This window comes from Lissotriton helveticus, chromosome 8 (assembly GCF_964261635.1).
Source record: "Lissotriton helveticus chromosome 8, aLisHel1.1, whole genome shotgun sequence".
In the NCBI taxonomy this organism is placed as follows: domain Eukaryota; kingdom Metazoa; phylum Chordata; class Amphibia; order Caudata; family Salamandridae; genus Lissotriton; species Lissotriton helveticus.
In genome coordinates, this window is record NC_136069.1 from 723466740 (window position 1) to 723480670 (window position 13931).

Consider the following 13931-nt stretch of genomic DNA (forward strand, 5'->3'; position numbering starts at 1 on the left):
GGGGCTGAGAATAGGAGGTGGGAGAGAGGGGGATGCTGAGATAGGGGAGGCGGTATGTTCTGTATCTTTTGTTGGGAGGGTGAGAGTGTCTTGGGTGGGAGTGGGGAGGGAGCTGTGGAGGGAGAGGTGTCCGCCGTGGGGGGGATGGGAGGGGGGGGTGGATAAGCTCCAAATGGTGGTGTGTGCAGATGGTGGCGTGTGGGTGAAAGTTAATATTTCAGATGTGAGAGACTCGTGGGTGGGAGTGGGGAGGGGGCTGGGGAGGGAGATGGGTCTGCCGTGGGAGGGAAGGGAGGAGGGGGTGGATAAGCTCCGAGCGATGGTGTGTTCAGATGGTGGCGTGTTGTGAGTGGGTGTTGTTATGTCAGGGGGGAGAGGGATGGGGAGGTATGAGTGGGGGTATGAGGGGTCATGTTAGAGGCGCGGCTAGTATATGGGGTGGAGACATTTGTGACTGTTCTCGGGGAGTGGGGGGCGTTAACAGCAGGTGGGCCATTTACTGGGGTGATAGGGGTATAGATGTTGTAGGTGGGGGCTGCGACGTCAGGGATGGTAATGCTGGTGGAGTTCTGGGTGGGGGTCCGCAGCTTGGAAAGGTGTTCTTTGAACTTGGGGAGCAGGTTGTCTAGTAGTTCCAGGTTCTTATCCGTGGATTGAATTAGGACAATCCCGTTATTGTAGATAGTAATGGTAGTCCTGCCAGGGAAGAGGTGGGAAGGTGTGATAGAGAGAGTTAGGCCATGAGATGTTTTCCTGGTGGTGGAGACGGTGAGTAGGGATAGGAACGCTTTTCTCCATTGGGCTCTGCGTGAGGTGTGGAAGATGATATCAGTATTCAGGGCTCCATTGCCCGGCGAGAAGTAGGAGTCGGCAAAGGGTGTTTCAGGGTGCGACCTCAAGAAGTTATGTTTAAAACGTTTAGTGGCTTTTTTGGTGAGTGTGGGAGGGTAGTTAATTCTAAAAGTGTGCGTGCCATTGAGCTCCATTTTAGAGGCTGTAATGTTGGGTGTAGGAGATAGGACACTGTCAGCCGCTAATTACAGTGCAAAGGAGTGACACTTGTGAGTGATCAATGTGTAAGAGGTAGAAGTCAGTGCAATCCAAGAACAACAATGAAGGCAGAGGGGAGGAGCTTGGCGGGCATCCGAGATGGCCGCTTGAGCACAGCGCTCTCCGGACCCTCGCCGCTCCCGGCATTTTATCCTGGCTGAATCCTGATTTCTTGCAAGAATTCGTGTGGGGGACGTTTGGCTGACTACCCTGGCACTTTTCAGAAATCGATTTGGATCTCGTATTCCTGAGATATGGTGCTCTGAACTTTTGGGCTCCGCCCTTGAGGTGCGCCCGGGACGGGGTGCGGTTCTGTAGCCGTCCTGCAATTGAACAACAACGGCAGGAGATCTGGCCTTGTTGGTCCCCCCTTCCTAAGTTTCGGTTTCGATTCCGTTCCGACTTGGGCCACGGGTGTGGATGTCGTGTTGCGACTGAGACCTGGAGGCAGATCGGCTGTTGGGCTTTCATGTGACCTATTTGCTGGCTTGGCGACCTCTACCCGAGTTGTGCCCCCTTTTTCATGTACTTTTGATCCTGTACTTTGAGTGTCGGGCCCGTCGAACCTGGTGGCTTGTCCTGTGACGCATCTTCAAAATGGCGGGCAGAGGGGACAGAGAGACGCGCAAGACGAAAACACCTCTGCGCGGAGCTCCAGTTCAATCAAATGTCATGGACCGTTATACCCATTCTAAGGGGTCCCCCGGAGCTGCCCTGCCTGGTTCCAGTATAGCGTCCGAACGAGTTTTGGAAGAGTCGGCGGAGCCCTCCCTACAGGATATCATGGGCGCCATCTCGGGTGTGAGGGAATCCATCGGCCTACAGTACGAGGCCTTGGCCCATAAACTTGACACCGTGGCTATTGAGGTGAATCTGATTCGTGCTGATCTCGGCAAGACGAATGAGAGGGTACAATCACTGGATATTAAATCTTCTAGCCTTACGAATGACGTCTCGGAGCTCCAAACAGAGATTGGGAATCTCCGTCGGGGAAACGACTTCATGACCCGTCGCCTGGAGGACTTTGAAAATAGGGCGCGTCGCTGCAATGTTCGCCTGGTTGGTGTACCGGAGAACCCTGAACCCCACTCGGTGGATCTCCTGGTTGAGGATCTGGTCTTGAACCATCTGGCCCCTTCTGGTCTCACAAAATTTTTCACGGTGGAACGCGCACATCGTGTTCCAGGGGGCAAAGTCAAGCCGGGAGCCCCGCCGAGACCCATTGTAGCGAAGCTTTTTCATTATAGAGACCGGGACGCTATCCTGCAGGCCTCGCGGGTGAAGGGCCCGGTGGCCTTTGAGAATGCTACGGTGAACTTTTACCCGGACTTTTCCCAACAGGTTCAGAGACAACGTATGGAGTTTCGTGGTGCCAAGAAACGTCTTCGGGATCGGGGCCTACGTTACGCCATGCTCTTTCCCACCAGACTTCGGGTCGAATACAATGAGCGTACCCTTTTCTTTGATCGGCCAGATGCTGTTAATGACTGGCTGGACTCATTGCCTGACCGTCCTCCTGAGACTGACTCCGCCGCTCACCCTGGTGGTGCCGAAGGTGGTGTGGAGATCTAACTGTTCGGCTCTTATGTCTTATTTTGAATACATTCTCAGGAGTGTTGGCCGGCGTCCCTCTACATTGTGATCATTCTGTCTTTCGTTTGTTATTTTTGTTCTTGCTGAGGTCGGGGGGAGGGTGGTACGGAGACCTTTCCTCCTCCGGGGTCTTTGTGTAGAATAGGGGTTTTTGGGCGACAGGCACACTGCAGGTTGGGGTGGCTCTTTAGCTTTTTGCAGGGGTGCAGGGTGGGGGGTGTTTCTCTTCAGTTTGGGGGAGGGGGGTTGGGAAGTTTTTTCTTTTCTGTGTGTTGTTTTCAAGGCGAGTTGCTCCTGTGTTTGCTGCTGTTTCTGATGTCTAGCTCATGGACGAGGGGTCTTGGCTCGGGCGGCTGGGATGGGGGGTAGAGGGTTGAAATTTCTTTCCTGGAACGTTAATGGCCTGGGAGATCGTATTAAGCGCAGTGTGGTCTTAAAATGTATACGACGTTTGTCACCGGACATTGTTTTCATGCAAGAAACCCATTTGATTGGTAATGTTTGTTATGCAATGAATAGATGGGGCTACCGCCTTGTGGCGCACTCGGGGTTTACCTCCGGATCTAGGGGTGTGGGTATTCTTGTTCGAACCTCCCTCCCCCTGGCGATCGATGAGGTGATTCATGATGACCGTGGGAGATATACTGTCCTGGTGGGTAGGTATGAGGGCCGCACCCTATCTCTCTTCAATGTTTATGTTCCCCCGGGTTTGCAGGCCTCTACTTTTACTGACTTGGGCCGAGTTTTGTTAGATCTCCCTGATAGTACTCTCTTTCTGGCCGGTGATTTTAATTCGGTGCTTTCCGGCCTTCACGATCGCCATCCCCCTAGAGATACCCCGCAGGCTCAGCAGTGGTTGGGTGGGTTTTTAGATACCTTTGGCCTTGTGGACTGCTGGCGACTGTTGCATCCTACTCAGCTCCAATACACCTTCCATTCTGGGGCTCGTGGCAGTCTGTCTCGGCTGGATTATTTCCTGATGCCCGCAGCCCAATCATCGGCGGTTCGTGAGATTTTACATTTGCCGAGGGGTATTTCTGATCACTCGCCGCTCTGGCTTCGTTTCGAGGTTGGGGTAGAGGCGGCGGGCCGAGTGGCTCCCATTAACCCTTGGTATCTTTCCTCCCCTGAGACTCGTACCCTCTTGCTCAAGTCCATGGATGCATATTTCCTGGAAAACGAGGGGTCGGTCTCCTCGGCTGTGTCCCTGTGGGAAGCCTTTAAAACTGTGATTCGTGGACAGGCCCTTTCCTTGATTGTTGAAGCTAAGAGGGCTGGGAGGAGGGAGGTGGTGGACCTTGAGGGGGAGATCTCTGCTTTGGAGGACGAGTTGGAATCTGGTGTCACGCCTGAGAAACTCCATGCCCTGGGTCTAAAACAGTTTGCATATAAATCTCTGGTCACTGACGCTGCAAAGGTGATGTTTCGTGAGCAGCAGGGCAGATTGTACGATGTGGGTGACAAGGCGGGCAAACTCCTAGCGTGGTTGGACAAGAAAGAAAGAGCTAATCGTGTGGTGCCCGTGATTCAGTCTGCGAGTGGTGAGAATGTGATTGATCCGACCGCCATTGTTGATCGTTTTGCGGAATATTTCCGTGTGGTATATGCTCCCGTGTCTGTGAGGGATGTTGCCGACTCCCGCCTTCTTCTGCGTGATATCACTTTGCCCTGTGTCACCGACTTGGACCGTATTGCTTTGGACTCCCCTTTTACGAATGATGAGATTGCCAATGCAGTTCGATCGCTCCGTTCGGGCAAAGCATTGGGCCCGAACGGTTTGCCTATTGAGTTGTACAAGTTACGCCCCGATAAGGTGGCGCCGTATCTCCGCGCCATGTTTCTAGAATCTCGTGAGCGGAACATACTTCCTTATGATCAGCGTCTGGCGACAATCGTCGTCATTCCCAAAGAGGGTAAACCGCGTGACCTCTGTTCCTCGTATAGGCCCATATCCCTATTAAATGTTGAACCTAAGGTGTTGGCTAAACTTTTGGCGACCCGTCTCCTTTCGGTTCTCGGGGAGTTGGTCCATCCGGATCAATCTGGCTTTATCCCGCATCGCAACACTGCTCTGAATTTACGTCGCCTCCACGGCGCGCTGGCGAGGGCGGGGCTTTTGACTGAACCGGCCATTTTGGCGTCCCTAGATGCCTCCATGGCCTTTGACACTGTGGAGTGGCCCTACTTATGGGCGACACTTGAGAAATTTGGATTCGGGTGCGAGTTTATTAGCTGGGTTAGACTGTTGTACGCGGAACCTCTGGCGCAAGTTGTAGTGAACGGTAGAGTGTCGGCCCCCTTCTCCTTGGGCAGGGGTACCCGTCAGGGTTGCCCCTTGTCCCCCCTGTTGTTCGCGCTCGCTCTTGAACCGTTGGCGGCCTGGCTCCGTTGGGAACCGTCCCTTAAAGGTATTCGTTGGGCCCCGGATTTCGAAGACCGCGTCTCGCTTTATGCGGACGACATCCTCTTGTATCTTACTTCTCCTCGCAAGTCTTTATCTGTTTTATTTGACGTTCTTGCGTCCTTTGGCGCTAACTCAGGCCTCGTCATCAACTGGTCTAAGTCCTGTCTATACGTTTTATCTGGTGTCTTGCCTCCGTTGCCGAGTAGACTTCCTCTTCAGGTGGTCCGGGATGGTTTCAAATACTTGGGGGTTTTTGTTACCTTGGACCCGTCCCTTCGTTTTGATCGTAATCTCCTTCCCCCGTTGCTTAGGCTCCGTTTGGACGTTGCCCGTTGGCGCAAGCTTCCCCTGTCTCCACTGGGTCGGGCGGCCCTGTTTAAGATGATGTCACTACCGCGGTTTCTCTACGCTCTCCAGAATTATTATGATCCTATCCCTAAGACCTATTTTCGGGAGATTGAGGGCCTTCAGAGGCAACTTATTTGGGATGGGCGACCGCGCATTGCTCTCGCGAAACTTTCCATCCCGTGGTACGATGGGGGCATGGCGCTCCCCGATATTAAGAGATACTACTGGGCTTCCCATCTGTCCGCTATTAATCACGCTATGTTCTCGCCGGGTCGTAATCCGGCGTTTGAGATGGATAAACTTCAGCTTCCGGGAGGTGACTTTAACAGAGTGCTCTATTCTCGCTCCGCTGGGCGCCATCTTGTGGGACCTACTTTGACTGCTTTGACGGTGTGGCGTGCCGCGAATGTGAGCCTGGGCTGGGAGGATCGCTTGACGTTGGCGACGCCGCTTTATGCTTCAGAACGTCTGGGCGGTCTTTGGTCTTCCAAGGGTTTTGACCGTTGGGACTTGATTGGGATCTCTAAAGTGGGGGATGTCTACTCTAAGGGTTCTGTGCGCCCGTTTCAGGCCCTCCAGGCTGACTACGGCCTGAGTAGTCGGGAATTCTTTCGTTATTTACAGATCAGGCACGCTTTGGTTTCGGTGTTTGCTCCTGGTGAGATTCCGCCTGACTCTTCCCCACTTGAAGACCGTATCCTTGACGAACATCTTCCTGATAGCACTATCTCCCTGATCTATAAAAAGTTGATTAACAATCGGACTGACTTATTGGCCCGACTTCGGGAACAGTGGATGGGAGATGGGTTGGAACTTGATGATGAGGATTGGCAATCGGCCCTCTCCTCTCCGAAGGAGGTGGCTATACCGGCTCGACTCCGTCTGGTCCAATTGAAGATCCTTCATCGGGTGTACGTGACGGGACCGCGACTGATGGTGATGGGCTTTTCCTCCGATGGACTGTGTAAGCGTGGATGTGGTTTGCGTGCTACTTTCCTGCATATTCTTTGGGAGTGCCCGATGGTGGCTGCTTATTGGGTGGCTGTACTTGATCTGATGACTGTGGTGACAGGGATATCCTTGCGTCCGGAACCTCGTCGCTGTCTTTTGAATGTTTGGGAGCCCACGGACTATTCGGTGGCACAGACTAGATGGGCCACCCTGGGCTATATGATTGCGAAGCGAGATATTGCGCAACTCTGGGGGGCCTCCAGGCCCCCTGCCCTCTCGCAATGGGAGGATAACATGGATTGGTCCATGTTCCGTGAGAAAACTGTCTATGTGGCCAGGGGCAGACCCAGGGCATGGGTGAAGGTGTGGGGTCAATGGAACGAATACCGTGGCGACATTTGTACTCCTCCCCTTGTGGACACTATCGAGATTACCCTGTCTCCTTAGGCTAGCGTTCCCGGAATCTTCATATAGGGACTGAGCTGGTATCTCCGGCTCTCCCCCCTTCTTCTTCCTGATCTCTGCGCCCCTCCCCCCCCCCCCCTCCGAACTCCTTAGTGCTTAGAATATTGCTACTGCACTTCCGTTGCTGTCCCCCCCTTACGTCCCTTGGGCTGACCTTCAGTGATACACTCTCGCCTTTTTGTATGTTTGTTCTTTCATATATATCAAACCTGTTTTTGTCCTGTATATATTGTGGAGTATTGCATTGTTGATTGACGGTTACCTCTGCGGGCATATATGATATGTGTCTACGCCTTTTTAGCGGCTGGCCCGTGTGGTTGTAGGCCCATCCTTGTACCTTCTTGCTTGCTCAAATAAAGGTTTTTAAAAAAAAACAAAAAAAAAACCAATGAAGGCAGAAAGCGTTCCAGTGGTACACGAAATATCTTTTTATTCTGTCAACTAAATGTGCTACAGCAACTGTTGCTTATGTGGCATTGTTGGACTTGGCCTTTTCCCCCAAAAATTTTCGCTTTTGACCCCCTTATTTGAAATGTCTCCCCCATGGGATTAAACCTGTATAGGCCATGAGTGGTGTGAGACACCTTGTTAAAAATGTAATGTCAAGTAATGGTGTGAGCACTTGTAAATTTCCCCATTTTAAAAATGCACCTGACTAAAATGTACTGTTTTTAAAATGGATGCCATGGCCATGGGTTTTGCCACTGTACTGCCATAGGTCAGCAGTCTAGCTATTATTACCCAGCTACCCCTAGCATTTGGAGGGAAAGCCTGGCACCCAGGGTGCTCACCCCCTCCCCTTGAGCCAGTTTAGGCTAGTTATGCCAACATTCTAGAAGGTTCTGGCACTGCCAGGGAGGAGGGTATAAATAAGGGGGATGTGCCACCAGAGAGTCAGTCAGCGCTGAGACAAGATAGAGGGGGGACCTGCTGTGAGGTGCTACCGCCACATGGTCTTGTGAGCTGGGCCCTGCACCCCTATAAACCCCCCCCTCTGCTGTCCCCATGGGCCCCTGACAAGGGAGGGCCCCTATCCAGGTCACTGACGCTATTTGACCGGGTACCACGCCAGCGCTGTGTGAAGAAGCGCCCAGGAGGTGAGGAGTGTGCCCCTGAGGAATTGCTGTGAGATGGTCTGCCCCTTTGAGGCACCATGGGGAAGATTGTGCCCCCAAAAGAAATGCTGCTGGCTGAGGTGCTGTGAGGCCCTGTGGAAGCGCTGGGTCCCTGGGACTGTTGTGGCCCCCTAGGGCTGAAAAGCCTGTCTAACAAGCGCTGGAATCGCGAAGCGCTGGAGCAGTGCTAAATTCCTGCCCCATCAGCGTGGTCCGAGGAAGGAGCTGAGGTAGTGGGCAGAGGGAGGAGCAGTGCGCTGTGAATTGCGCTGGTTGCTGAGAAGACTGTGAGGAGAAATAGCGCTGGAGGAGCCTACCCTCGTTTTGGCGCGCTGTCCGCTATATAATTAATTAATCAGAAAGGGAGCCTACCCCAGTTTGTGGCCGTTGTCAGCGCCGCGGCCCGGCACCGCCAAGGAGACCCCTGCCGTGTTCGGCATTGTCGCGGCGGCCCCCGGTGCCAGGAGAGGGCCGCCGAAGTGAAGGAAGGGCCGCGCTAGGCCCTGAGGCCGCGGCACTCGCGTCACGTGACGGGGGCGCCCGGCCGCGTCATCGGCCGCCCCCGCCAACGCCGCGCACGGATTGGTCCGCGCGGCCGAGCCCGGAAAGGCCGCGCGGGGATTGGCTGTCGGCCGAGAAGGCCGAGAGGAGCGTCGCAGAGCCCTGGGTCCCCGTGAGGGAGGGGGACCCAGGTGAAGTGCTGGTGCGGGGCCCCCGTGGTCAATGGGGAGCCCCGAATTGGTGCGACCGGAGCGGGAGGCCACCCCGCCGGTCTGCGGCCCTGAGTGAGGGGCTGGTGAGAAAGGCGGGGCCGGGGCACATTGTCGGTGCCAGCCCCGCCTCCTCCAACGAAGCCGGCTGAAGGAGCAGAATGCCTGCGGGGCTTCCGCGCGGACGAGGGAGCCCCGATTGTGCTGCAGGAGCCGTGTGACGTGGGAGGAAAGCCAGGCAGGCTTCCCCCACGTGTGCTCAGACACTTCGTGTATCCCCTGAGGCCCTCCAGAGGCCGTGTTGAAACCCCAGGCCCCTGTGAGGGAAGGAGGCCCGGGTGAGGCGAGTGTGGCCGCCCAGAGGCCGTTTTGAAACCCCTGGGCCCCCGTGAGGAAGAGGGGCCCCGGGTGACGCTGCGGAAAAGGGGGCCTCGAGGCACATTGTCGGTGCCTGGCCCCTTCTGAGAAGGAGACCTCCCCCAGAACCCCGGTGAGTGGGTCCTATGTTAGACCGTGTGGAGGGTAGAGTGGGCAACGGGGCACAGGGTCGGTGTCCGCCCCCCCCCCCATGACTTGGGATATTAGAGACCTTGGAGGGTAAACTTACCCTGAACTGGACAACAGCCTGAAGAGTGAACTGGTGTAGGCTGGAGGTTAATACTGTGCCCCTGGGTCCCCCAAAGAATTATCAAAGCCCCAAGAGTTAGGGCCAGGATTTATGCTAATGCTGGGTTGATGTTCAGGCCAATAGTTTCGCGCCCAGTGCGCTGATGGCCTAGAGTTAATGCCCCTGTTAGTGGTGGGCATCCCCAGGCGTTATGTTGATGAGGCTGATTGCCCCTCTAGGGAAGTGATAGTCGCCTGAAGAGGTATTTAAGGTGACCCTAGTAGAATGTTAGTCCTGCACAGTGACCAGGTGATAGGAAATGTCTAAGGGTACCCCCTGTTGTTGATGTTACTGATGTCAATGCATATTAATGCTTCCGCCTAATGTTTGATATCCCTGTGCTGATTTATTGCAGGTGTTCCTGTATGTTGGGATTTACTATGATGCCCTGATGTTTTCTTTTACAGGGGTTGGGTTGGCGTTATTGTGCATGATATATATCTATGCTAATGTGGTATTTTGCAATTACAGCCCCCCCCCTAAGGATGAGAGTCTGAGTTGGCCCCGCCAGATTGGCCCCAGATCTAAAGACATTTTGATCCCATCCTTTTTCTTCCTTTCAGCATGGACTACTTCCTATGTAAATAATTCCCCCCATTATTCGCTTGGCTCTGGCGCCATTTGGCGCCCTGTTGTGACACTACTGTTTTGCATTCTTTTGCCTTGCAGGTTGGAAACCCTACTAAACTACGTATCTTTTTCCAACTCAAACTGGTGTCCTGCCTCTTTTGTGGTGTGCCTGGTGTGTTGACTGAGGGTACTGCGTGAGTGCTTCACATGTCCTCGAAGTTTGGCCTGCCCGCTTGATGCCATGCTACCCCTTTGGAGATCTGGGTAACCCCCATTTCCTACATTTGGTGGCGAGCGGTGGGATAGGACTTGTGTTTGCGCAGTACCACAGCGGCCACAGGTTACACCACAAGTAGAGCTTTGAGAGAATTCAGAGCCTTGTTGTGGGGATTATTGTTGGCTGAGTATTGATTTTCAGATTATTACTTCCTCCTGAAAAGTGTTGTTGTGGAATTGTGTCCCCTTGTTCCACTGGGAGGGTGTGTCTCGGGTGTACCTCGCCACGATGGGGTTGGTTTTGGACGAAGTGGAACTGATGGAGTACACCGAGCAGGAAGTCATAGGTTTCCTCAAGGAGAGAGGGATACCCCCAGTAGGAAACATTAGGAGAAAGTTGTTTCTCTATGAGGCCCTCAAGAGGGGAGAGCCCTTAGAGATTGGTGGGGACTTGTCTGACTACCCTCCCGAGTTTTTGAAGGGTCAGTGGGTTAGAGGCCAGAGAGAGGGCTCCCCATCCAGAACACTGGGAAGTAGTTACCCCGATGAAGAGGAGGAAGAGTTTAACAGGGCAGAGACGCCAGTAGCTGATGAGGACACCGAAGATAGGGAGTCTCGCACTGGGTCCAGTCCCGGGGGCACTGCCCCATCCCTTTCCCTGTCCCCAGAAGAGTGGGTAGATAGGAGGGAAGAAAGGGAGTATCAGCTGGCGCTGGCAAAGCTCAGGCAAGCCGAGGGCTTAGCGCAGCTGAGGGTAGAAGAGCAGCGACTAGAGACTGAAAAAGTCCTAGCGCTGGGGAGGATGGCGGAGGCGGAGAGGGCCTTCGCCAGAGAGAGATCAGCTCAGGTGGGTAGGTTGTCCCCTGAGAGTGGGTTGTGTAGTCTGGATTCACCAGTGAGGGTGGGATCCAGTGGTGGCAGCGAGTGTAGGTCCAGTGCAAGGAGTCCCATTCCAGATGCCCAGGAGACCGTGCCTGATTCCGAGGAAGAGGGGGACGGGTTAGTGTTTAGGGGCAGGGGAAAGCTGTCCCACCAGTCCTGGGGAGAGTTTGAGGAGGAGTGTTGGACTGCATTGGAGGATTGGGTGGTGAGGAGAGCAGTAGAGGATTGGGAAGGGCTGTGCCATGCCGTTATTCGGGAGCACATGCTGAGGAGTTGTGTCCCAAGTCTGCGTCACCATCTGTTGCAGTGTAGGTTCTCAGACCCCAGGGAACTTGCACAGGAGGCAGACCTCTGGGTAAGTGCCAGAGCGTCTGGGAAGACATTGGGGAGTGATCCAGAAAGGAGTGGTGCAGGGATCTTCCGACCCAGCGTGGCGGGAGAGGTGAGAAGCCCAGCTAGGTCCCAGGATAGTGGGCGGGTTGTAGGGCCTCACATCCCATCTATAGGAGGGAGTGAGACGGGGAGGTGTCCTGAGGTGCCCCAACTGCAGTCACAGGGCCTGGAGAGTTCTTTTAGGGAACCCCAGGTTGGGAGCCTAGGCTGTCCCGATGTGCCTTCTCGTGAAGGGGATCCCCTAGTGTCAGGAGAACCCGGAGCATCAGTAACCAGAGCTCCAGTGGTTCGGGGGTCTGACCAGTCACGGGGTTTAGATCCTGGACTGGGGTTCCAGGTTCAGGGGTTGCCTGTCCTGGAGGGTGGGGTACCTGTAACCCAGGTCCCTACCAGTCAGACTCCCAGGGGTACTTCTCCCGGTGGGAGGGTGCGGAACTCTGGGAGGGGGTGCAGAGGGAGCAAGGTCTCTCCTCTGTCACCGGCTCAGCCACAGGGCGCAGATCCTGGGTTGGGTGGCCAGGTTGAGGGTTTTCCGGACCTGGCGGGTGGGACATCTGTGTTCAGAGTCCCCCCAAAGTTGACTCTCAGGGGTACTACTTCAGTTAGGAGGGTGCGGAACTCTGGGAGGGGGTGCAGGGAGAGGGAGGACTCGCCCCTGTCACCGGTGCAACCTGAGGGTTTCGACTCCAGGTTGGGGAGAGAGTGGTTGTGTGAGGGTGTCCCCAGGAGAAGGAGATGGCGGAACCCTAGGAGAGGTAGGGGGAGGAGAGCCTCGCCCCTGAGAGCTGGTCAGCTTGAGGGTGTAGACCCCAGGTGGGTGGACCAGTGGCAATTTGGAAGGAAGAGAGTGGTCCAAGAGCATTACAAGCCTGAGGCTAGAGCCTCCCACTCTAGGAAGGAACAAGGGCCAGAGACTTCTGGATGGCCTAGAGGCCAGACCTGGCCACATCCCACTAGGGAACACCAGTGGGGTGGTTTTGTTGAAGAAGGGAGGGTTGCGAGAGAGAACCATTGGGTTCCAGAGTGGAAAAGAGACTGCAGGTGCTCCTGTAGTAGCCGGCCTGCGTCCACCTTTTTCCGCCCCAAGCAGAGAAGCCCATCAAGGTATTGATCTGTCTATCCCGGACTTTTGGCTGGGGGGGAGCTGTGTTGGACTTGGCCTTTTCCCCCAAAAATGTTCGCTTTTGACCCCCTTATTTGAAATGTCTCCCCCATGGGATTAAACCTGTATAGGCCATGAGTGGTGTGAGACACCTTGTTAAAAATGTAATGTCAAGTAATGGTGTGAGCACTTGTAAATTTCCCCATTTTAAAAATGCACCTGACTAAAATGTACTGTTTTTAAAATGGATGCCATGGGTTTTGCCACTGTACTGCCATAGGTCAGCAGTCTAGCTATTATTACCCAGCTACCCCTAGCATTTGGAGGGAAAGCCTGGCACCCAGGGTGCTCACCCCCTCCCCTTGAGCCAGTTTAGGCTAGTTATGCCAACATTCTAGAAGGTTCTGGCACTGCCAGGGAGGAGGGTATAAATAAGGGGGATGTGCCACCAGAGAGTCAGTCAGCGCTGAGACAAGATAGAGGGGGGACCTGCTGTGAGGTGCTACCGCCACATGGTCTTGTGAGCTGGGCCCTGCACCCCTATAAACCCCCCCCTCTGCTGTCCCCATGGGCCCCTGACAAGGGAGGGCCCCTATCCAGGTCACTGACGCTATTTGACCGGGTACCACGCCAGCGCTGTGTGAAGAAGCGCCCAGGAGGTGAGGAGTGTGCCCCTGAGGAATTGCTGTGAGATGGTCTGCCCCTTTGAGGCACCATGGGGAAGATTGTGCCCCCAAAAGAAATGCTGCTGGCTGAGGTGCTGTGAGGCCCTGTGGAAGCGCTGGGTCCCTGGGACTGTTGTGGCCCCCTAGGGCTGAAAAGCCTGTCTAACAAGCGCTGGAATCGCGAAGCGCTGGAGCAGTGCTAAATTCCTGCCCCATCAGCGTGGTCCGAGGAAGGAGCTGAGGTAGTGGGCAGAGGGAGGAGCAGTGCGCTGTGAATTGCGCTGGTTGCTGAGAAGACTGTGAGGAGAAATAGCGCTGGAGGAGCCTACCCTCGTTTTGGCGCGCTGTCCGCTATATAATTAATTAATCAGAAAGGGAGCCTACCCCAGTTTGTGGCCGTCGTCAGCGCCGCGGCCCAGCGCGCCAAGGAGACCCCTGCCGTGTTCGGCATTGTCGCGGCGGCCCCCGGTGCCAGGAGAGGGCCGCCGAAGTGAAGGAAGGGCCGCGCTAGGCCCTGAGGCCGCGGCACTCGCGTCACGTGACGGGGGCGCCCGGCCGCGTCATCGGCCCGCCCCCGCCAACGCCGCGCACGGATTGGTCCGCGCGGCCGAGCCCGGAAAGGCCGCGCGGGGATTGGCTGTCGGCCGAGAAGGCCGAGAGGAGCGTCGCAGAGCCCTGGGTCCCCGTGAGGGAGGGGGACCCAGGTGAAGTGCTGGTGCGGGGCCCCTGTGGTCAATGGGGAGCCCCGAATTGGAGCGACCGGAGCGGGAGGCCACCCCGCCGGTCTGCGGCCCTGAGTG

General features: G+C 55.3%; 1 protein-coding gene across 9 annotated transcripts in view; it reads right to left on the reverse strand.

The window, feature by feature from the left end:
* The window catches only part of DOCK9 (dedicator of cytokinesis 9), a 1161971-nt gene that overhangs the window by 421153 nt on the left and 726887 nt on the right, over window positions 1-13931 (reverse strand). The gene's annotated exons all lie outside the window — the stretch shown is intronic.